This window comes from Sus scrofa, unplaced genomic scaffold (genome assembly GCF_000003025.6).
Source record: "Sus scrofa isolate TJ Tabasco breed Duroc unplaced genomic scaffold, Sscrofa11.1 Contig479, whole genome shotgun sequence".
Taxonomy (NCBI): domain Eukaryota; kingdom Metazoa; phylum Chordata; class Mammalia; order Artiodactyla; family Suidae; genus Sus; species Sus scrofa.
In genome coordinates this window covers 7810-32453 of record NW_018085220.1, presented here as the reverse complement: position 1 = coordinate 32453, position 24644 = coordinate 7810, and the positions used below count along the sequence as shown (strand labels likewise).

Genomic DNA, 24644 nt, shown 5'->3' with positions numbered 1-24644 from the left:
AGAAGAGCAGAATATTTTGGTCTCCTGGGGGTTCCTGGACCAAGGGTCCTGCCTGGGGAACTGAGGCAAGCTAGCTCAGAGGACTAACCTGAGAGGGTCTGCCTTATGTAAGGTGTAGGCAGAAGCCTGATTTCTAGGCCTGTGCCCCACCCCCCTCTCGTCCTGGCAGATGTTCCAGGTTCAGGTCCCTCCTCAGCTCCACACACAACAGCCAGGAGTCGAGCTCTCCAGGGGGGTGGGGGGCACAGTCCCCTGCCAGCAGACAGTCACCCTCAGTCAAAAAGGGCAGGGGGACTCCTTACACCTCCGTCACATTTATAAAATAAGAATGACATTTTGTGCTTCCAGCAGAAGCTCCAGGCCCTCGGAAAGGCTGCCTGGGACAGCATTTGAGCCTCTTCTTCACACAGGCATTACTGAACTATACAGCTAATTTCTAGTCTATAGTCTATAGTCTTAACCACCTCAGTGAACCAAGCTTGAAGGAATTTAAAAGGCAATTTAGCTTAAACACAAAAATAACTATTTTATCTGGTTGGAAATGTTTAGGATGTTTTTCTTTTCACTTCGACACACGCACTCATGCTTCTCCCAAAGAGGATAGGCGTGGCAGCCAGGCTCTTGGGCCTGGGGTACGTGGTTTTGGAAAAAAGGAAGAAGAAAGGAAGGGGCGGGGGGAGTAAGATACGGTTTTAAAATGTTGCTTATTACTAAACGCTTTCTAACTTATACGATGGGTGATCTAGGCCTGCCGTGAGTTAGGTAGATGGGCAAAGAAAAAAAGTGGCCCCATCCACCTAGGCCGCCAGCCCTGAAGATCAAAACACCAACTGAAAAGTCAAGACTCAGCACTTGGAGCCATCAAGTGGTGCTACTTTCCACATTCAAATAGCGAGGCCCCAGAAACTTAAACAGTTCAGTCCAGCACTACCAACATGCTACCACTGATACAATTCAATTCTTCCTTCAATCTTGACTCAAAGAGCAATGAACAGCAGAATCCGGCATAGTAATACAGGACATAGCATATGTTTAAACATACGATCCCGGAGAGGCAGACAAGTCAGCGAGGCCAACAGGGAAGGTGGACAAGGAGGCAGCTGAAAGCTGTGGTCGCATCCTGCCTGTTCCAAGAGCTTCCCTCTCCAGAGTGAAGGGTCACCCCTCCATCTGCCAGGCTAACAGTCCTGAGCCACCAAGCTCGTGGGGGCCAAACTGGCAGAGAGGTTGGCGATGAAACAGAGGCTCCGACTTGAGGAGCAGCACCCACTGGGGTATCCAAGGCAAAGCTAGACTCAGGATCATTTCAAAAGGAATTGATCCTGCAAGCAGTCGGTGACAGACAAAGCAGCAGGAATGGAGACCCTGAGTCCTCTAATGGGACAAGATGGGGAGACGCACCTTGCATAGCCAAGCCAAGCAAGGTAAAGCTATAGGATAAGCGCTTCCCCCAAGCCCATCAAATGCATATCAGAGATGCAAGGGGTGAGGTCTCTACCTGCACTCTCCAGCAGAGCTGGCTCTCAGGGAAACGCTGGCAAGGAGCTGCCTCACTAAGCGTATATACCACGCGAGCCTCAGGGAAGGAAGCGAGCGATATGTTCAGCTGTTTCTTTCAGTTCTCGCCAGCCTCACCAGTGCAACTGTTCAAGTAAGGTCACAGGCTTCGGCCGGCCACCCTTCCTGCCTTCCCATCCCCCAGAGGCCTGGCCTTCTGCTCCTGCAAGACAGGGAGCAGCCTCTGCACCTGCCACTCCTCCTCCCGCCCCATGGCTGAAGCAGGACTGTTCAGAGATCTCAGCTTTATGGAACGAGAAGGTGAGAGGCACTTTCTGGCAGGTGCCAAGGTCCAGTTGTTGGCAGGAGGGGTAAGGAGGGGGGTAAGGGCCAGGGGCTACTTCTTGCTAGTGTGCTGCCTCCGGGCCTGTAGCTGTGGCCAAGCCCCTGGGGCTTGGGTCCCGCACCAATGGAAAAGGAAGGTCCTTTTCTAACAAAGCCCTGGATGGGTGTTGAGGACGCCCAAAGGAGAGGCTGCTGCCTGATGTGCCCACCCCAGGGCCAGGGGTGCTCTGACCAAAGGTGGGCGTGGAGGCGCCTCAAACACAGGTTGGCTCTCTGCAGTGCAGGCCACATTGAGGCCAAAGGATGTGTTCTGGCTGGGTGCACCCAGGCTCTTCTGACTCAAGCCTCCCACAAAAGGAGTCGTGCTGCCAGCGGTCCCACTCTGTCCTGCTCCGGAGCCAAAGGCTCCTGAGGCAGAGCTGGTGCCTGGCGAAGCCACACTGAGCCCAAAGCCTCTGCTGCCAGACGTGGGGCTGCCCATCCCCCAAATGTGAAGGGAGATGGTGTCGTGCTACTGGAGCGACTGGCCCCACTGCCGGTGGTCTGGGCTGTAGCTCCAAGCCAGAGGTGGTGGCTGCACCAAAGGAGAAAACGGCTGTGGTGCTGCCAAAGGCTGGCTGGGGGCCGGCAAGGGTGCCCGAGGCAGAGGCTGTGGCTTTCAGGCCACCAAGAGTGGACTGTGTGGTGCTGCCAAAGGCTGGCTGGGCTGCGGCTAGAGTGGCAGTCGGGGCGGGGGCTGCAGAGTTTTCCAACGTGAAGGAGCTGCACAAGCTGGGGACAAGGGATGGCTTGGCAGCCCATGCTGCTGCCCATCAGTGGCCCCAAACCTGGGCTGGGCGTTGGATCCTGGCTTGGCACTTGAGCCAAAGGGAACGCTGATGGCTGGGCGGGGGGTGCTACTGAATGTCAGCGTGGCCTGGCTGGTGTTCGCTGGGGCAGAGGCTGGAAGGCTGCTGCCCAAATCACTAAAGCCAGCAGTGGTAGAGCTGCTGCTGCTGCTGCTGCTGCTGCTGCTGGCCACTGCCTGAGGGCACCGGGAAGGGACTGGCCAAAGCTGGTGACTGCTCTTGAAGGAGGCATGGTGGGAGGCTTACCAAGCTGGACTATGGAGCTGGAACCCACAGCTGGGTTTGTGAAGCTGCCACCAGAGGCAGAGGGAGTCCCAAAGAGGACGGGCTGGGAGGTGGAAGCGGTGGTGCTAGTCACGCTGCTCAGGGTGCTGGTCATGCTGCTCACACGGAAGCTGAACACGGGCTTCAGAGCAGAGTCTACGGAGGTGCCACCTGTGGTCGCAGCAGCCACTGCAGAGGTGGCACGGGTCTGGCCAGGGAAGAGAGGGGCGCTCATAGCACCGGCTGGAGGAGCTGCCTGCTTGAAGAAGGGAGTTACTATGGGCACGGATGCAGGGGCCTCCCTGGTGTGAAAGCCAGGTTTAAAAGTGCGGGACGGGCTGCGGGTACTTGCGGGGAGGGCTGAGCTGGAAGATGTGGTGGCTGGGACCTTGGAAGGGCTAGAGGGCAAGGGGCCCTCGTTCTTGCTTTTAGGAGGGGGCCAAAAAATGGGATCGAGCACGGGAGATGGTGAAGACACAGCAGGAGCTGCAGAGGCAGGAGGCTTAGCAGGTGAGGTGCCCAGCATTCCACAAGGAATGTTCTGCTTGGGAGGGGGAGGGGGGGCCGACAAGGCTTGGGAGTTGGCAGACGTCTCAGCCTCAGGGGCTGGAGGTGACTTGGTGTGAGTGACTGGTCCTGTGGAAGAAGCGGGGGTAAGGGTGCCGCCACAGAAAACAGCTGTAGGTTTGCAGTCCGAGGAGGTGCCCGCAAGAGGCCTTGACTGTGAAGAGCCAAGAGGGGCCAGAGGGCCGGGTGTCTTCGGAGGCGAATGGGCCACAGGGCTTGCCATGCCAGCAGACATGGGGGGCGATGGTAGGCCTGGGGAATCCTGCTGCTTCTTCAAGCTCTTCAACAGTGGGCTAGGGCTTGGGGCTGGGAGGGAGGTTTCGGTAGCAGGAGTCCCAGCAGTAGGCAGGCTGAAAGAGACCGGAGGCTGACCGGTAGGTGGGTTCTCAGGGACAGCGCTCAAGGCAGTATCAGTCTTATCCTCCAAGATCTCGCTGAACCATTGTGACAAAGCTTTCTTTTCCAAGTCTAAGTCTTCCGCAGTGACTGAATACCCAAGCTGGGGAGTGGAGGCAAGGTCAGCTGCTCCCTCGCCAGGACCGCAGCAGCTGCACCTTCCGCTTACGCTGCCCTGAGCTACCAGGTGTTGGTGGAGAACTCCACGAGTCCTGTTTCTCCCTTGTGGTGGTATCGGCAACTTCTGCTCCCCGGGACTCCTTGTCTGTTGTGAATGCAGTTGAAGAAGCAGAATGATGAGAAAGTTCCTCTTCTCTTATTTTCTTTGCTGGCCTCGCTAGAGCCTGGGAGCAGGACGAAGCTGGCCTGGAGAAGGGGGATGACCTAGGACCACTCCTCTTCCGCAGCTGAGAGAGACCTCCAGTAGAACTGTAAGAACTGGTGATGGCATTGCGCCTGGAGATGGGCATGCCGCCTGAGTACGTGCTGGCCAAGGAGCTCAGAGAAGAGGTGCGTGACCTCTTATTTAAGTGGGCATCTGAGCTCTGGGGACTGAGACCTCTCTTCAGAGACCCAGGCTTAGGCACAAAAGAGGCAGGGATTCCATTGGCCGCCAGCGGCTCAAATGCTGAATGTCCACGTCCACTGCTGTCCTGGCGCCTTCTCTTTTCTTCCTGGCCATCAGCCAGTATTTGGTCTTCCTCCTTCACCGTCCTTTTCTTCCTCGCTCTGAGGGCACTCAGCACAGTCTCCTTTGCACATGGGTCTGGGGCACTAGCTGATGGGGAGGACACGGTTGAGCTGCTACTCTGCTCTGATAGCAGGGGACGAATCCACTTGCTATCCGGAGGAGCAATCCTCACTCTCACTGGGCTGCACACCACTTTGGAATTGCGAGCAGAGAGCACAGTCTTCCTGTGACAACTATTCCAGCACACCGTGGGAAGGACCCCCAGCGAGGCATAGTGGGCCTGCTGGATTGGGTATCTCCTTCGAGGTGTTATTACAAACCGATGTGCTACAGGGCCACAACCCCGGAGGGCCGTTCTCCTAGAGGGTCGGGGAAGAGGAGTGGGTAGGGAGGGGTGAGTATGAACCCCGGGGGTATGGCCTGATGGAGCTGGCGGCGGCGGCGTGGGGCGGGTGGGCGGGAGGCGGCCAGGCCTCTCCCGCAGGTCCCTGGCCTCCGAGGTGGAGGCAGGCTGCGGGGGGGCGGGCTTGCCTAGGTAGTTGCCCATGAGGAACAGATGAGCGCGGGTCCAAGTCCTTGGAAGAGGCGCGGAGGCTCTAGGAGACTTCCGTTTACTGCTGACTACGCCGGAGGCAAGGTGAGCAGTGTTCCATGGCAGCGCGCCTTCAGAACCAGCGAGGTTCGGAAGGCGCGTGAACCTCGGGGGGCTCGCGGCGCAGGCCCCACCAGGCCGCGGTAGCCCCGACAGCTAGCCAGGCCAGCGTAACCGCCACCCCCGCGGGCACCAAGTACAGCACGAGGCCCAGCAGCCACAGGCCCAGCAGCGCTGCCCCTGCCCCTGGCAGCACCAGCCTACAGACCCAAGGTCCCTAACACTGGCTATCAACCTCCGCTCCACAGGTTGCCTCCTGCAGTCACCGCAGCTGCTGCAGACACCGCGACTCCGCAGCAAGGGTAGCCCCAGAATAAATAATAATAACAAACAGTCAAAAATAAAACCCCCAAAACAAATGTGCATGCACTAGATATACTTGAGTGAAAATAATCACATAGGTAAGATACAGACACATATACCTATATCATAAAAATGCTTGGAGAATGTCAACTTTAGGATAATGCTACACAGGCAGGGGATGAGGCTATCAATGAAGACAAAAGGGGAACCTCAGTGGGATGTACTGTACTTGATTTTACAACACTTTCCAAATCTGAAATAGACCTAAGTAACATGTTAAGACATGTTAAACATAATCTCCATATGATGAATGATTCATCGTCTATGTATTTCTATCTATGGTTGAAATAATGAGAAAGTGGAGAAACATGTACTACATGTCTGTATGTTAAAATGTTTAGAGGATTCAGAAAAGAACACAAATAAAACACTATATTTACATAGATAGACAGGTAAATAGTCTAATATATTCGACCAAAATAATAGTCTTTGGTGCCCCACAGTTTTAAAACTTCCAAAGGAAGGATTACTTGTTCCCTCATTTGACTACATGACTTGTAATCATTCAGATGATTCCATCTGAATGGTTAAAAAGAAACCAAATGAGGTCATCTCATTCGAATGTAAATTAGTACAGGCATGGTGGAAACCAGCATGGAGATTCCTCAAAAAGTTAAAGAAAAAAAAAAAAATACCATAGGATACAGCAATTTCAAACTGAAGGAAATGAAATCAGTACTTCAAAATGATATCTGCACTCCCATGTTCACTGCAGGAACATTCACCGTAACCAATATAAGAAAACCAGGTAAGTGCCCAACAACAGATGAATGGATAACAAATGTGTGTGTGTGTGTGTGTGTGTGTATTATCCAGCCTTAAATGCCCAAGAGATCCAGCCACTTGCAGCAAAAGAGATGAACCTGGAAGACCTGCTAAATCACATAAACCAAACACAAAAAATAGAATGATCTCACTCATTTATAGGATCCAAAAGGTTTAATACATAGAAGCAAAGACTAGAACAGAGCTCACCAGGGGCAGAGAGGTGGGAGAAATGAGCATATGTTGGCCAAAGGACACACACTGCACCTATGTAGGAAAAATTAAGCTCGAGCGCCAAAGCAGAGTATGGTAACTATAAATTAGACCAAATGGTCCTAACAGGCATACATAGATATTTCTACGCAACAGAACAACAAACACTCTTCTCAAGTGCACAGAGCACATTCCTTAGGATAGATCATATCATGAGCCACATCATGTTAAACTTTCACAAATTTTAAAAGATTTAAAACTATAGCAACTTGTTCACCCATGATGGATAAGACACTAAAAAACAACAAGAGGAATGCTGGAAAGTTTACAAACATACAGAAACTAAACAACACAACTCGGAACTACCAATGGGTCAAATAAGAAATCCAAAGATTTACAACAAAATAACCTGTTGTAACCTGTTGTTCATTTAAACAAATGAAAACAGAAACGCAATATACCAAAACATAGAGGATGCTACAAAAGCAGTTCCTACAAGGAATTTTATATTGATACAAGCAAATGTTAAGAAGAAAACATCTTGGGTTCCCGTCATGGAACAGTGGATACAAATCCGACTAGGAACCATGAGTTTGCACGTTCGATCCCTGGCCTCGCTCAGTGGGTTAAGGATCCCATGGTGCCCTGAGCCATGGCATAGGTCACAGATATGGCTCGGATCTGGCATTGCGTTTGCTGTGGTGTAGGCTGGCAGCTATAGCTCCGACTGGACCCCTAGCCTGGGAGACTCCATATGCTGAGGGGGTGGCCCTAAAAGGTTTTGTTTTGTTTTGCTTTGTTTTTTTATGTAAGAAAGAAGAAGGAAAGAAAAAAATCTCCATTAAATACCTGAACATTTCAATTCTTTGAAGTTGCTTTCAAGGAATCAGAAACAGGAACAAGCTAAGCCCAAGCTTAGAAAGGAAGGAAGGAAATATAAAAGATCAACATGGGAAAAAATGAAATAGAACGAGACGGCCATAACCAACCACCAATCAAACAACAACAACAACAACAAAAGAAATAAAAGAACTGTTTGGAAAGATAAATATAATGACTACTCATCTCTCAAATATGGCATGAATGAACCTATATATTAAAGAGAAACACTCTCACAGACACTTGGAGCAGACTTGTGGTTGCCAAGGGGGTTGTGGGGAGGGAGTGGAATACTTGGGGAGTTTGGGGTTGGGAAATGCAAACTACTACATTTAGAATGGATAAGCAATGAGGTCCTATGGATAGCACAGGGAATTATATCCAGTCTCTTGGGATAGAACATGATGGAAGAGAGTATGAGGAAAAGAATGCATATGTGTATATATGTGTATGGGTGTGTGTGTGTGTATACACTATGCTGTATAGAAAAAACTGACACAATGTTATAAATCAACTATGATTTTAAAAAAACTTTAGACTAAGAAAAAGAGAGAAAATTCAAAAAAATTAGAAATGAAAGAGGAGACGCTAGAGAAAAACATATGCTAAAGACATAGTGCACTATAGGCAAAAAAGACATTTAGAAGTAGTCTTTAGAGAAAATCTTCCCGATCCTTGTGAAAAGTGTTGCTACCACTTTTGTTAGACACACCTCCCACCTTAACCCACTCCAAACCAGCTCCATGGTCCTGCCTAAGGCGCTGATACTATTTGGAAGTGACCATGGAAAAATCAATGTCCATGAATGTGGTCAAAATTCAGTAAGAAAGAACTGAGTTGAAAATAAAACATTTGACAAAATCGAGCACTGATTTATGATGAAAATTCTCCATAAACTAAACCTAGAGATATGAAAATATGTGGAACAGAATATGGGAAAGCTAGAGTTAAAATCATATTTAATGATGAGAGGCCAAATACTTTTTCCTTAAGATCAGGAAAAAGACCTTACCACTCTTACCACTTCCACTCAGCATTGTACTGGAGCATCTCGCAGCGCAACATGTTAAGGGGAAAATTAATAAATGGAACATTAACTAGGAAAGAATAAAATCTGCCTTTATCCACAGATTGTAGGACTTTAAAGAAAACACGAAGGAGATCTATTTAACCCATTCTAATCTATTCCATAATGGTTGGGGCAGGGCTTCTGATCATAAAACATTGTGTGTGTGTGTGTGTGTGTGTGTGTGTGTGTCTTTTTGCTGTTTCCTGGGCCACTCCCGCGGCATATGGAGGTTCCCAGGCTAGGGGTCAAATTGGAGCTGTAGCCTCCGGCCTATGCCAGAGCCATAGCAACGTGGGATCCGAGTCACATCTGCAACCTACACCAAGGCTCACGGCAACGTGGGATCGTTAACCCACTGAGCAAGGGCAGGGACTGAACCCGCAACCTCATGGTTCCTAGTCAGATTGGTTAACCACTGCACCACGACGGGAACTCCTGATCATAAAACATTTTCTAAAGGAAAGAACACCTGAGCTTAAGAGTAAACTATACAGACCATTGATTCAGACATAGAGGATGTTTAAAAGAGAAACTTTTAAGGTAGCAATAAAGGGAACTACTCATTTTGGGGGGTTCACTAAAGTAGTCAACTCTTGCGTGTACAGCAGCCTACAAGATGTACATGTCAGTAGCTTGAAGTTCTACACAGACCACTCATCTGGGCTAGTCTTAATAATATGCTCAGCTGTAATAAATCTGCATGACGGCATTTAGGAGTTTCTCAATGAAATTCAAATTTATATATTTCATGAGTCTCCAAAAGCCATCAAAACCGTTTAATGAATGGACCACTACGGCCTTGCTGAACTTGGAAGATTTGTGCGTCATGGTTGATGTGAATTAGCCGTGGGTTTTACTTCCATAAGCCACCGCTTCCACCCCTTCATTCTTGTGTATATCATCTGATAGCAACCTTTTTGGCTACTGTACTTGCTTTATCTAAAACAGAGTTAGCAGTTCTCTTGGGGAAAGACTTTATCACTATTCTGATCTTCAAGAATAAAATACACATAGACATTTTCGTTATTTTCAAGAACGACCCAAAAGTTGACTTCTCCGTTGCGTCTTTCTAGGCCTCTGGTCAGAATTAATCTTAATCTTTCCCACATTCATATTTCACAACATTTTCTGAAAAACGGTCTCTTTACCTCTACAGAGTTTGTATCTCATGACTCATCAGGAAAATAGATGTCTTCATTAAGTTGAACTGCAGGGGCATTAGAGACCAGGTTTCAGGTGGATTAACTGTTCAACTCAGTGTTCTCTATAGAGCAAGATCACAAGGGCTCTACATTGATCACTTGCTGTAATACCACAGTGAACTGACCACCAGGGTTCAATTAGGAACTGCCTCACTCTACCTAACAAATCAGGGCTTATAATTTCTAATATACGGCACCACCCTAACAATTCACTGAATGCTTGCTTCTTCAGAGTCAAATGTCAAGTGTTTTTGCCAAACTAGTTTAATATATACATATATATTCTTCAAATACAAAGTTATCGATCAGCTAATTTACCTATCTACGATCATTCTTCTCTCCCTTTTGCTCATGTCTTCCCACTGTGAGAGTGTTGGAATAAAGGAAGAAAGCAAGGAAAATGTGGGTGACCTTCGACTACTTATGGCAATCTAGTACATGTCTCTGTATGTATCATAGAAGCAATGAAGCACGGATCTAAAGATAAGTAACCAATCGGTTCTTATAAATCACAAAGATATTAAATGTAAGTGGAATAATTATGTAGAAATGATATATAAAGAGCATGGATTTTAATGTTGACAGAGCAAAAATATCCTTTTACTACCTCAGTATGCCTTAATCTAACATATATATTATAGGGGAATATACGCTCAATTTAGGAACTTTATAAAATACTGAAAAGTGTAACAGTCACTCGAAATAACCACAGTAAGATAAATCCATAATGATACCACTAAAGGTAACAGCATTAACGAGATGGAGGTGTGGAGGTGTTCGTAAAATTTTTGCAGATTTGATTCTATAAATGGTACTAAGCACTGGAATTCATTCAGGTCTTTTATTTTTTGGCTGTGTATTTACTGGGCTAGTCATTTAACCCCTAACGATTTAGGGCTTAGTTTCTACTGGTAAAATACATGTTTTAAAATGTGGCATGATGCGTAAATCAATGAGGTAATCTGTGTAAAGCTTAGCTTCTATAGCTAGGATAGGGAAAATGGTGAAAGTAGCAAAAATTCTTGTGATGACAAATTCGATCCTAGAGGGGCAAAGCTGGACAAAGTACGTTATAAACAAAACACACAGATTTGTGGCCCTAAGCAAAAAGCAAAGGCACAAATTATCTATATAATAACTACTTTATGCAGTTGAAATCTTTGGAAAGGATTTAGAATCAGTTAAATTATACTGGAAAGTAGGATTGAGCAGGGGAAAAAAAAAAAAAAAGCGCTTTAGCCATTTAGAAAATCTTTCTATTCCAAAACCAGACAAAGATAACACCAAAAAAGATAATTATCGGCCAATATCTTTGATGGACATAGATGCAAAAATTCTCGACAAAATCTTAGCCAACCGAATCCAACAACACATCCAAAAAAGTATACACCATGACCAGCAGGGTACATCCCAGGTTCACAAGGATGGTTCAACATACGCAAATCAATCAACGTCATACACCACATTAACAAAAGATGTCAAAAATCATACGATCATCTCAATAGATGCAGAAAAAGCATTTGACAAAGTCCAACATCCATTCATGATCAAGACCATCGCCAAAGTGGGTGTAGAGGGAACATTCCTGAACATAATCAAACCCATTTATGACAACCCCACAGCAAATATAATACTCAAGGGGGAAAAGCCGAAAGCCTTCTCACTCAAATCTGCAACAAGACACGGATGCCCACTCTCACCACTGCGACTCAACACAGTTTTGGAAGTCCTAGCCACAGCAATTAGACAAACAAAAGAAATAAAAGGCATCCATATAGGAAGAGAAGAGATCAAACTGTCACTGGATGCAGACGACATGATACTATACATAGAAAACCCTAAGGACTCAACCCAGAAACTACTTGCACTGATAAAGAAATTCAGCAAAGTGGCAGGATGTAAGATTAACATTCAGAAATCAGCCACTTTTCCGTATACCAGCAATGAAATATTAGGAAAGGAATACAGGAATACAAAAATACAATACCTTTTAACATTGCACCTCACAAAATCAAATACCTCCGAATACACCTGACTAAAGAGGTAAAGGACCTATATGCCAAGACCTATAAAACTTCAATCAAAGAAATCAAACAAGATGTAAAGAAATGGAAAGATGTTCCATGTTCATGGACTGGAAAAATCAATATTGTAAAAATGGCCATGCTACCCAAAGCAATCTACAGATTCAATGCTATCCCTATCAAATTACCCATGACATTTTTCACAGAACTACAACAAACAATCCAAACATTCAGATGGAACCACAAAAGACCCAGAATCGCCAAAGCAATCCTGAGAAACAAAAACCAAGCGGGAGGCATACCATTCCCAGACTTCAAGAAATATTACAAAGCCACAGTCAGCAAAACAGTGTGGTACTGGTGTCAAAACAGACAGACAGACCAAGGGGACAGAACAGAGAACCCGGAAATAAACCCTGACACCTATGGTCAATTAAGCTTTGGCAAGGGAGGCAAGAACATAAAATGGGAAAAAGAAAGTCTATTCAGCAAGCATGGCTGGGAAACCTGGACACCTGCATGCAAAGCAATCAAACTAGAACACACCCTCACACCATGCACAAAAATAAACCCCAAATGGCTGAAAGACTTAAATATAAGCCGGAACACCATCAAACTCCTAGAAGAGAACACAGGCAAAACACTCTCTGTCATCAACATCATGAATATTTTCTCAGGTCAGTCTCCCAAAGCAATAGAAATAAGAGCAAAGGTAAACCCATGGGACCTCTTCAAACTGAAAAGCTTTTGCACAGCAAAGGAAACCCAAAAGAAAACAAAAAGACAACTTAAAGAATGGGAGAAAATACTTTCAAATGATGCATCCACAAGGGCTTAATCTCTAGAATATATAAGCAGCTTATACAACTCAACAGCAAAAAGCCAATCAATCAATGGAAAAATGGGCAAAAGACCTGAATAGACATTTCTCCAAGGAAGATATACAGATGGCCAGCAAACACATGAAAAATGCTCCACATCGCTGATTGTAAGAGAAATGCAAATCAAAACTACCAGGAGATACCACCTCACACCAGTCACAATGGCCCTCATTCATAAGCCCACAAATAACAAGTGCTGGAGGGGGTGTGGACAAAAGGGAACCCGCCTGCACTGTTGGTGGGAATGTGAACTGGTACAGCCACTATGGAGAACAGTTTGGAGATACCTTGGAAATCTATACACAGAACTTCCATACGACCCCGCATTCCCACTCTTGGGCATATATCCGGACAAAACTCTTCTCAGGAGAGACACATGCACCCGCATGTTCATTGCAACACTATTCACAATAGCCAGGACATGGAAACAACCCAAATGTCCATCAACAGATGAGTGGATTCAGAAGATGTGGTATATATGCACAATGGAATACTACTCCGCCAAAAAAAAAAAAAGAATGACATAATGCCATTTGCAGCAACATGGATGGAACTAGAGACTCTCATAGTGAAATGAGCCAGAAAGACAAAGACAAATACCATATGATAGCACTCATAACTGGAATCTAATATCCACCACAAATGAACATCTCCACCGAAACGAAAATCATGGACTTGGAGAATAGACATGTGGCTGCCCGAAGGGAGAGGGAGGGAGTGGGAGGGATCGGGAGCTTGGGATTATCAGACACTACTTAGAATAGAGTTACAAGGAGACCCTGCTGAGCAGCATTGAGAACTATGTCTAGATACTCATATTGCAACAGAACATAGGGTGGGAAAAAAGGTACACATGTAAGAATAACTTGATCCCCATGCTGTACTGCAGGAAAAAAATAAAAAAAGAAGAAAATCTTTCAAAAATGTTCATTCTAAACTTCCTTTTGCAAGAAGGGACATGCAACACAACTATAGTTTCTTACTCTGTTTTTTACTGTTAATTTTTTTTTTCTTGGTCTGTTTCTGGCTGCCCCCGCACCATATGGCAGTTCCCAGGCCAGGGACTGAATCCAATCCCTATCAGCAACCTACACCACAGCTATAGCAATGTTGGATCCTTAACCCCCTGCACTGCACCAGGAATTGAACTGGCCATGGCACAGACACAAGCTGGATCACTGACCCACTGCGCCACCACAGGGACTCTCCATTGCTTAGTTTGAAAGGCTGTAAAAATTCCAGGATCACTCTTCTGTAAACCCAAAACAGTTGGATAGGAACTTCATCTTGCACTCTGCTGCACATCAGAGATGCAAGTGGTGAGGGCTCCACCGGCGACGCTCCAGCCGCAAATAGGGCAAAAATGATCCCATCTACAAAACAGAAACAGATCTGGCACGTGGAGAACAGACTTGTGGATGCTGCTGGGGACAGAGGAGGGAGTGGATGGATGGGGAGTGTGGGGTTGGAGTATACAAACTATTAAGTTTGGAGTGGATAAGTACTGGGGTCCGACTGTACAGCACAGGGAACTCTGTCCTGTCTCTTGCGTTACAACATGATGGAATATAACATGAAAAAAGAAGGAATACATATATATATATATATATATGTATATATACATACACACTCATACACACACACACACACACATATACACGACTGGGTCACTTTGTTCAACAACAACTTCTTAAATATAACATGCTAAGTATTTGGACAGCTGTTCCCCTATTAACCTCAGGTGACTAACCACTCACCACTGTGGAGAGCATCACTGATGCTACCAATTTTATTAACCTGCTTGAATTCCTGCCAGTTTTCTGTGTTTTCTCCTATGTAAAAATTATCCTCAAGTACTTTTCTGTAATCTGAATGCGATCATCCGTATACATGCTGCTGACTGAAGAAATGTTTTCATATTGAGATACGAGGAAGTCATCCTGGATTTCACCTGATTTGGCCTGAACTTTACACTAACTAGAACACTCTTTCCCATGGCCTGCCAAACATCCTTAGTACACCTGCTTTAACCACTAAAGGAAATAATGCACTAAAAACATCAAGATGGGGAGTTCCTGGAGTGGCACAGCAGAAACAAATCCAACTAGGCCCCGTGAGGTTGTGGCTTCACTCCCTGGCCTCGCTCAGTGGCTTCAGGATCTGGTGGTGCTGTGAGCTGTGGTGTAGGTCACAGACACGGCTTGGATCTGCCGTTGCTGGGGCTGTGGTGTAGGCTGGCAGCTGTAGCTCCAATTGGACCCCTAGCCTGGGAACCTCCATATGCAGTGGGTGTGGCCCTAAAAAGACAAAAGACAAAGACAAAAAAAAAAAAATAGAATTGCGAGATGGAGCAACTGATTCAGGCATTCAAAGTGGAAACAGGTAGCCATTGTGGATGTTGTTTCAGTCTTGTTCCTGCATCAAGGAGAGCTTTACTTTTCTGAACTACCTCAACTCAAGAATATCACCAGCCATTTGAAAACACTCTCTTCTACCACCTGCCAGCTGCAACTTTATGCTCTCTCTCTAAAGCCTATCAGCGTAACTATTCAAACATTTCGGACCCCAACCAATCCTCACTTAAAAAGGGCCCTTACTTCTTGCCTGTTCCAATCCTAACGCTTGACAGACAGCTTATGTACCTTTGCCATCTTTGCCTGCATAGGCCTCCCACATTCTGTAGTTCAGTGGAACACAATTCCAATGCTTATTGAGGCTCTCTCTCCTAGGCTACAGTCTTCAGTGTACATCAGATAAAGCTCTCGTCTATTCCTATCACTGACTGGTCACTGATGGTCTGTGTTGACGGCACTAACCTGAGAAAACACCCTTCCAGACTCATTTCCCACCGGCAGCTTTCAATGAAGCCCCAGACTAAGTTACACACGTTTTACTAATATCCTCATAATTGAATAAGCATATCTGACTGTAATTATCGGACATTTAATATGACAGACCGAGCTTGTCTTTATCTAAATTTTTACTCTTATTTGAATACTCTAGGAGACATTTGGCACTTATGACGTGACCTTAATGTTTGTATGTGATCCTTAATACTCTCCGCTTTAAAACTGTATTATTTCTTAGAGAGAACCAAGGCTAGACATATACAACCTTTTCGTATAATTTTCTTTCATCTGCTAGATTGGGCTCTGGAAGGGAGATAATTTAGGTATTCCTAAGGAGGTTGGTTGGAAATCCTGTATTCCTTCACTGTGTGAAGAAGGTATTACAAAGGAATTGCAGTACTCTTCCAGGGCCTGAGAAACTAACAACTTAGCCCATCCAATTATACTCAGTACCATCCTCTTCATTGCTCACTAGATCATATTGCTGAGGTTGAAGCATGCCTTAACCCTAAAGCAAACTGACCAATAAAAACATGCTTTCATTAATGCTGAAGGCACAGGACCTTCAGTCTATAAGAAGCTACGCCATGAAGCTGAACTAACAGGCCATGTTAACGGCCAGACAAGCCTCCGTTTCCTCTAAAATTGGTGGCTGTGTGTTAGTTAAATAACTACCTAGAGTATTTCTCTTTATGCTTAACATCTACTGAATATAGACTTAAGTAACTCCATTATTGCTATTACTCATCAGTGAAGCTGGAAAATGCCAACAGAATGTGGATAAGATGCTGAAAAAAGGACTCTGTTTTAAAACACACAAAATGATATGTTGGTTCCATTGTTCTTGAGGAACTTACCAGAAAACATAATATTCAATGTGAAATAACACACAGCCAGTTTCAAAGACATGTGCTTTTGCACATAGAATTTCACTATATCTACGTCCTACAGAGTTCTCTCAATTTTCAAATTTCTGTCAAAGTACGTGAAAGCCACAGAAAATGTTCATGATTTTCTCAACAAGCCACGTTACAAATGCAGTGACAGAGGCCAAGTGATTAGAGAGTACACTTAACTGAAGACTTTGTTAAAATATAATGTCTGGGGAGAACCTTTTTTGTTTGTCTGTTTGGTTGGTTTGGTTTTTAGGGCTGCACCTGCTGCTTACGGAAGTTCCCAGGCCACGAACGTCCCAGCTACAGCTGCCGGCCCCTACCACAGCGGCTTCCGGCCTACACCACAGCACTTGCTGGTCCACACCACAGCCACAGCAGTGTAGGATCTGAGCCATGTCTGCAGCCTACACCACAGCTTGCGGCAACGCCAGATCCTCAGCCCACCCAGCGAGGCCAGGGATCAATGTCCTCTTGGGTACCAGTCGGGTTCATTACTGCTGAGCCACAAGGGGAACTCCCCGGTTAGACCCTTTGTGCCATTTATGCCAGATGAATTGCCTACCTTGGCATGAAACATCAACAGCTATGGCCACAGGCTCATTTGACAACCACTCTGTGTAACTTAAGTTTTATGAACATGTACAATGAATAGACATGAACAACTTCTGTTAGTCAAGAACTATGAAATCTCTATCATTGTAGTGAAAAGCAGCGAACAATCTATAATTGTTCCTGACTTCACTGTTACTTCATCTTTGTAAGACCAGACAGGACCTGTCATTCGTATAAATGGCAGCTTTTATGTTACTAGAAAATTACTAATTTGGTAACATAGGTGTACATTTTGAAGGACATGTATTTCTTTTCAATTTGTGTTTGGCTTAAATCTAAAATCGCCCAGCCATGGTTCAGGACAGCCCCAGAGAATTTCAGACCTAAAACATGTACTATCAACTCATATTCCAGTGTCTGAGTTCAAAGTTCACAGTTTAATACGGGTTCCCAAATTTTAAAGAACTTCATCGGGGAGAAAAGAAGGTTAGAAGAAGTTATTGGAGGAAGACCTTAAAGTCTGTATAGTGGTTCAGGCAACGATACAGTACTTGAGATTGAGTCTCGATTGCAATAGCCTTGGAAAATTTTTACCACTGACACTTTTTGATAATTTCATGCACAAATCATTTTCCTTGCCATACTGTTGAGTATGGGTCAGCCCCATTGTATCTGCATTGCAGCACCACCAAAACCAAAGAGGCACAGAAGTGACATGGTCCTCTCATTACACTGAATATAAGCTAGTGATTGATACCATGAACACAGGAGCAAACAAATGACAAAGTATGAATTAAGTCATGGGTTCCAGCCATCCCATAGCCAGCAATCTCTTTGCCACATGGGATTCTATAAAATCGCATAGCACAATTGAATGTAAGGGCCTACTCATGTGCCTTGTACTAATTAGGATACTGGTCACTAACTTCAACAGAGGCTCAATAGAAATCTGAGCTGGCGAGGCATTCCAGAAAGGTAAGATGACAAGATCCCAAAAGGCACAGCTTCTTTTGAGAATTCTATCTCCAAAAATGAACAAATGCACATTTCAGAAGTAACATTATGGAGAGGTCACCCCTCAGTTCTCTTCATTTAAAAAATTAATACAGAATAAGAAAGAAGAGTAAATTCAGAGGGAGGTCAGAAATAACGGCAAGGAAAGAAACTAATAAACAGAGTGATTAAATGAATCCATAATGAAATATAAAGTTAATAAACCATCACTGATGTTTGCGTTGAAGATGTGATATGGAGGATTTCCATCGTGGCTCAGTGGTTAAGGAATCCGACAAGGAAGCATGAGGTTGCGGGTTTGATCTCTGGCCTTGCTCAGTGGTTAAGGATCCAGCATTGCTGTGAGCTGTGGTGTAGGCACAGACTCGGCTTGGAGCTGGCAGTTCCTGTGGCTCTGGCAGAGGCTGGCGGCTACAGGTCCAACAAGCCCCCTAGCTGGGAACACCATATGCCACAGGAGGAGATCTGAAGCGGCAAAAAGGAAAAAAAAAAAAAAAAAAAAAGAGTAAAATGAATCCTAAAATAAATCAATACGAAACATTCATATCAACATTAAACCATTTTTATTTATATTATTTCTAAAAGGACAGAGACATTTAAGCGGTATAAAATATTAACTAGATACGTTTGTTACATTTTTAAATAGCAGTCTTCAAACGAAAAACGGCAGGTTCCATACATACATTTCCTGCTGCTGTCTCACAAAATTACCCAAAAACTTAAAGGAAACATTAAAAGGGAATGATTCCATAAGGACAAAGATAATGGATAAAAGGGTAACAATGACAGTCATATTTTGCAATCAAAAGTATACTAAAAGGAAAAACTGTAAACTCATGTAGCAATTCTGAAAATGTCTAGCAGGGGGGACAGTGCCAACAGGTAGTCCAAAGCCGCATGCTCTTGTAACGCAGAAGTATTCAAGAACTGGAAGCACTGTATACATTGAAAATGAGGCTCACACTGTAGCTGAAAGTCAGACTGGTTGTACCTTTTGAGGAGAAACCTTTTTCCCGTATTTCCTTGCAATCCTCAGAAGAGCAGAATAATATTTTGGTCTCCTGGGGGTTCCTGGACCAAGGGTCCTGCCTGGGGAACTGAGGCAAGCTAGCTCAGAGGACTAACCTGAGAGGGTCTGCCTTATGTAAGGTGTAGGCAGAAGCCTGATTTCTAGACCTCGTGCCCCACCCCCCTCTCGTCCTGGCAGATGTTCCAGGTTCAGGTCCCTCCTCAGCTCCACACACAACAGCCAGGAGTCGAGCTCTCCAGGGGGGTGGGGGGCACAGTCCCCTGCCAGCAGACAGTCACCCTCAGTCAAAAAGGGCAGGGGGACTCCTTACACTCCGTCACATTTATAAAATAAGATACATTTTGTGCTTCCAGCAGAGCTCCAGGCCCTCGGAAAGGCTGCCTGGGACAGCATTTGAGCCTCTTCTTCACACAGGCATTACTGAACTATACAGCTAATTTCTAGTCTATAGCATAGTCTTAACCACCTCAATGAACCAAGCTTGAAGGAATTTAAAAGGCAATTTAGCTTAAACACAAAAATAACTATTTTATCTGGTTGAAATGTTTAAGGATGTTTTCTTTTCACCTCGACACACGCCTCATGCTTCTCCCAAAGAGGATAGGCGTGGCAGCCAGGCTCTTGGGCCTGGGTACGTGGTTTTGGAAAAAAGGAAGAAGAAAGGAAGGGCGGGGGGAGTAAGATACGGTTTTAAAATGTTGCTTATTACTTAAACGCTTTCAACTTATACGATGGGTGCATCTAGCCTGCCGTGAGGTTAGGTAGATGGGCAAAGAAAAAAAGTGGGCCCCATCCACCTAGGCCGCCACCCTGAAGATCAAAACACCAACTGAAAAGTCAAGACCAGCACTTGGAGCCATCAAGTGGTGCTACTTTCCAACATTCAATTAGCGAGGCCCCAGAAACTTAAACAGTTCCGTCCAGCATTACCAACGTGCCGCCACTCATACAATTCAATATCCATCAATCTCGACTCTAAGAGCAATGGACAGAGCATCCGATAGTAATACAGAATAGAGGCTTAAACATTGATCCCGGGGAGAGGAGATAAGTCCAGTGAGGCCAACAGGGAAGGGACAAGGAGGCAGCTGAAAGCTGTGGTCGGCATCCTGCCTGTTCCAAGAGCATCCCTCTCCCAGAGTGAAGGGTCACCCCTCCATCTGCCAGGCTAACAGTCCTGAGCCACCAAGCTCGTGGGGGCCAAACTGGCAGAGAGGTTGGCGATGAAACAGAGGCTCCGACTTGAGGAGCAGCACCCACTGGGGTATCCAAGGCAAAGCTAGACTCAGGATCATTTCAAAAGGAATTGATCCTGCAAGCAGTCGGTGACGGACAAAGCAGCAGGAATGGAGACCCTGAGTCTCTAATGGACAAGATGGGGAGACGCACCTTGCATAGCCAAGCCCAAGCAAGGTAAACATATAGGGATAAGCGCTTCCCCCAAGCCCATCAAATGCATATCAGAGATGCCAAGGGGTGAGGTCTCTACCTGCCACTCTCCAGCAGAGCTGGCTCTCAGGGAAACGCTGGCAAGGGAGCTGCCTCACTAAGCGTATATACCACGCGAGCCTCAGGGAAGGAAGCGAGCGATATGTTCAGCCGTTTCTTCATTTCTCGCCAGCCTCACCAGTGCAAACTGTTCAAGTAAGTCACAGGCTTCGGCCCGGCCACCTTCCTGCCTTCCCATCCCCCCAAGGCCTGGCCTTCTGCTTCCTGCAAGACAGGGAACAGTCTCTGCACCTGCCACTCCTCCTCCCCGCCCCATGCTGAAGCAGGACTGGTTCAGAGATCTCAGCTTCATGGAACGAGAAGGTGAGAGGCTCTTTCTGGCAGGTGCCAAGGTCCAGTTGTTGGCAGGAGGGTAAAGGGATGGGGGGGTGTAAGGGCCAGGGGCTACTTCTTGCTAGTGTTGCTGCCTCCGGGCCTGTAGCTGTTGCCAAGCCCCTGGGGGCTTGGGTCCTGCACCAATGGAAAAGGAAGGTCCTTTTCTAACAAAGCCCTGGATGGGTGTTGAGGACGCCCCAAAGGAAGGCTGCTGCCTGATGTGCCCCACCCCAGGGCCAGGGTGCTCTGACCAAAGGTGGGCGTGGAGGCACCTCCAAACACAGGTTGGCTCTCTGCAGTGCAGGCCACATTGAGGCCAAAGGATGTGTTCTGGCTGGGTGCACCCAGGCTCTTCTGACTCAAGCCTCCCACAAAAGGAGTCGTGCTGCCAGCGGTCCCACTCTGTCCTGCTCCGGAGCCAAAGGCTCCTGAGGCAGAGCTGGAGCCTGGCGAAGCCACACTGAGCCCAAAGCCTCTGCTGCCAGAGGGTGGGGCTGCCCATCCCCCAAATGTGAAGGGAGATGGTGTCGTGCTACTGGAGCGACTGGCCCACTGCCGGTGGTCTGGGCTGTAGCTCCAAAGCCAGAGGTGGTGGCTGCACCAAAGGAGAAAACGGCTGTGGTGCTGCCAAAGGCTGGCTGGGGGCCGGCAAGGGTGCCCGAGGCAGAGGCCTGTGGCTTTCAGGCCACCAAGAGTGGACTGTGTGGTGCTGCCAAAGGCTGGCTGGGCTGCGGCTGGAGTGGCAGTCGGGGCGGGGCTGCAGAGTTTCCCAACGTGAAGGAGCTGCACAAGCTGGGGACAAGGGATGGCTTGGCAGCCCACTGCTGCCCCATCATGGCCCAAACCTGGGCTGGGCGTTGGATCCTGGATACTGATGACAGAGAGGGCTTCGCATTGAGCCAAAGGGAACGCTGATGGCTGTGGCGGGGGGTGCTACTGAATGTCAGCGTGGCCTGGCTGGTGGTGCTGGGGCAGAGGCTGGAAGGCTGCTGCCCAAATCACTAAAGCCAGCCAGTGGTAGAGCTGCGCTGCTGCGCTGCTGCTGCTGCTGCTGCTGCGCTGGCCACTGCCTGAGGGGCACCGGAAGGGACTGGCCAAAGCTGGTGACTGCTCTGAAGGAGGCATGGTGGGAGGCTTACCAGCTGGACTATGGAGCTGGAACCCACAGCTGGGTTTGTGAAGCTGCCACCAGAGGCAGAGGGAGTCCCAAAGAGGACGGGTTGGGAGGGAATGGTGAAGCGTGGTGCTAGTCACGCTGCTCACACGGAAGCTGAACACGGCTTCAGAGCAGAGTCTACGGAGGTGCCAGCTGTGGTCGCAGCAGCCACTGCAGAGGTGGCACGGGTCTGGCCAGGGAAGAGAGGGCGCTCATTAGCACTGGCTGGAGGAGCTGCCTGCTTGAAGAAGGGATTACTATGGCACGATGCAGGGGCCTCCCTGGTGTGAAAGCCAGGTTTAAAAGTGCGGGACGGGCTGCAGGTACTTGCGGGAGGGCTGAGCTGGAAGATGTGGTGGCTGGACCTTGGAAGGGCTAGAGGGCAAGGGGCCCTCGTTCTTGCTTTTAGGAGGGGGCCAAAAAATGGGATCGAGCACGGGAGATGGTGAAAGACACAGCAGGAGCTGCAGAGGCAGGAGGCTTAGCAGGTGAGGTGCCCAGCATCCACAAGGAATGTTCTGCTTGGAGGGGAGGGGGGGCCGACAAGGCTTGGGAGTTGCAGATGTCTCAGCCTCAGGGGCTGGAGGTGGACTTGGTGTCAGTGACTGGTCCTGTGGAAGAAGCGGGGGTAAGGGTGCCGCCACAGAAAACGGCTGTAGGTTTGCAGTCCGAGGAGGTGCCCGCAAGAGGCCCTGACTGTGAAGAGCCAAGAGGGGCCAGAGGGCTGGTGTCTTCGAGCGAATGGCCACAGGGCTTGCCATGCAGCAGACATGGGGGCGATGGTAGGCCTGGGAATCCTGCTGCTTCTTCAAGCTCTTCAACACGTGGCTAGGGCTTGGGGCTGGGAGGAGGTTTCGTGGCAGGAGTCCCAGCAGTAGCAGGCTGAAAGAGACCGGAGGCTGACTGGTAGGTGGGTTCTCAGGGACAGCGCTCAAGGCAGTATCAGTCTTATCCTCCAAGATCTCGCTGAACCATTGTGACAAAGCTTTCTTTTCCAAGTCTAAGTCTTCCGCAGTGACTGAATACCCAAGCTGGGGAGGTGGAGGCAAGGTCAGCTGCTCCCCTGCCAGGACCGCAGCAGCTGCACCTTCCGCTTACGCTGCCCTGAGCTGCCAGGTGTTGGTGGAGAACTCCACGAGTCCTGTTCTCCCTTGTGGTGGTATCGGCAACTTCTGCTCCCCGGGACTCCTTGTCTGTTGTGAATGCAGTTGAAAGAAGCAGAATGATGAGAAAGTTCCTCTTCTCTTATTTCTTTGCTGGCCTCGCTAGAGCCTGGGAGCCAGACGAAGCTGGCCTGGAGAAGGGGATGACCTAGGACCACTCCTCTTCCGCAGCTGAGAGAGACCTCCAGTAGAACTGTAAGAACTGTGATGGCATTGCGCCTGGAGATGGGCATTGCCGCCTGAGTACGTGCTGGCCAAGGAGCTCAGAGAAGAGGTGCGTGACCTCTTATTTAAGTGGGCATCTGAGCTCTGGGGACTGAGACCTCTCTTCAGAGACCCAGGCTTAGGCACAAAAGAGGCAGGATTCCATTGGCCGCCAGCGGCTCAAATGCTGAATGTCCACGTCCACTGCTGTCCTGGCGCCTTCTCTTTTCTTCCTGGCCATCAGCCAGTATTTTGGTCTTCCTCCTTCACCGTCCTTTTCTTCCTCGCTCTGAGGGCACTCAGCACAGTCTCCTTTGCACATGGGTCTGGGGCACTAGCTGATGGGAGGACACGGTTGAGCTGCTACTCTGCTCTGATAGCAGGGGACGAATCCACTTGCTATCCGGAGGAGCAATCCTCACTCTCACTGGGCTGCACACCACTTTGGAATTGCGAGCAGAGAGCACAGTCTTCCTGTGACAACTATTCCAGCACACCGTGGGAAGGACCCCCAGCGAGGCATATGGGCCTGCTGGATTGGGTATCTCCTTCGAGGTGTATTACAAACCGATGTGCTACAGGGCCACAACCCGGAGGGCCATCCTCCTAGAGGGTCGGGAAGAGGAGTGGGTAGGGAGGGGTGAGTATGAACCCCGGGGTATGGTCCTGATGGAGCTGGCGGCGGCGGCGTGGGGCGGGTGGGCGGGAGGCGGCCAGGCCTCTCCCGCAGGTCCCTGGCCTCCGAGGTGGAGGCAGGCTGCGGGGGGGCGGGCTTGCCTAGGTAGTTGCCCATGAGGAACAGATGAGCGCGGGTCCAAGTCCTTGGAAGAGGCGCGGAGGCTCTAGGAGACTTCCGTTTACTGCTGACTACGCCGGAGGCAAGGTGAGCAGTGTTCCATGGCAGCGCGCCTTCAGAACCAGCGAGGTTCGGAAGGCGCGTGAACCTCGGGGGCTCGCGGCGCAGGCCCCACCAGACCGCGGTCGCACCCACAGCTAGCCAGGCCAGCGTAACCGCCACCCCCGCGGGCACCAAGTACAGCACGAGGCCCAGCAGCCACAGGCCCAGCAGCGCTGCCCCTGCCCGTGGCAGCACCAGCCCACAGACCCAAGGTCCCTAACACTAGCTATCAACCTCCGCTCCACAGGTTGCCTCCTGCAGTCACCGCAGCTGCTGCAGACACCGCGACTCCGCAGCAAGGGTAGCCCAGAATAAATAATAATAACAAACAGTCAAAATAAAACCCCCAAAACAAATGTGCATGCGCCAGATATACTTGAGTGAAAATAATCACATAGGTAA

At 48.0% G+C, this 24644-nt stretch overlaps 2 pseudogenes; both read right to left on the bottom strand.

The window, feature by feature from the left end:
* Window positions 1–1848: 1848 nt before the first annotated feature.
* Window positions 1849–8545, bottom strand: LOC110258842 (annotated as a pseudogene).
* Window positions 8546–20900: 12355 nt separating this feature from the next.
* Window positions 20901–24421, bottom strand: LOC110258841 (annotated as a pseudogene).
* Window positions 24422–24644: the final 223 nt, after the last annotated feature.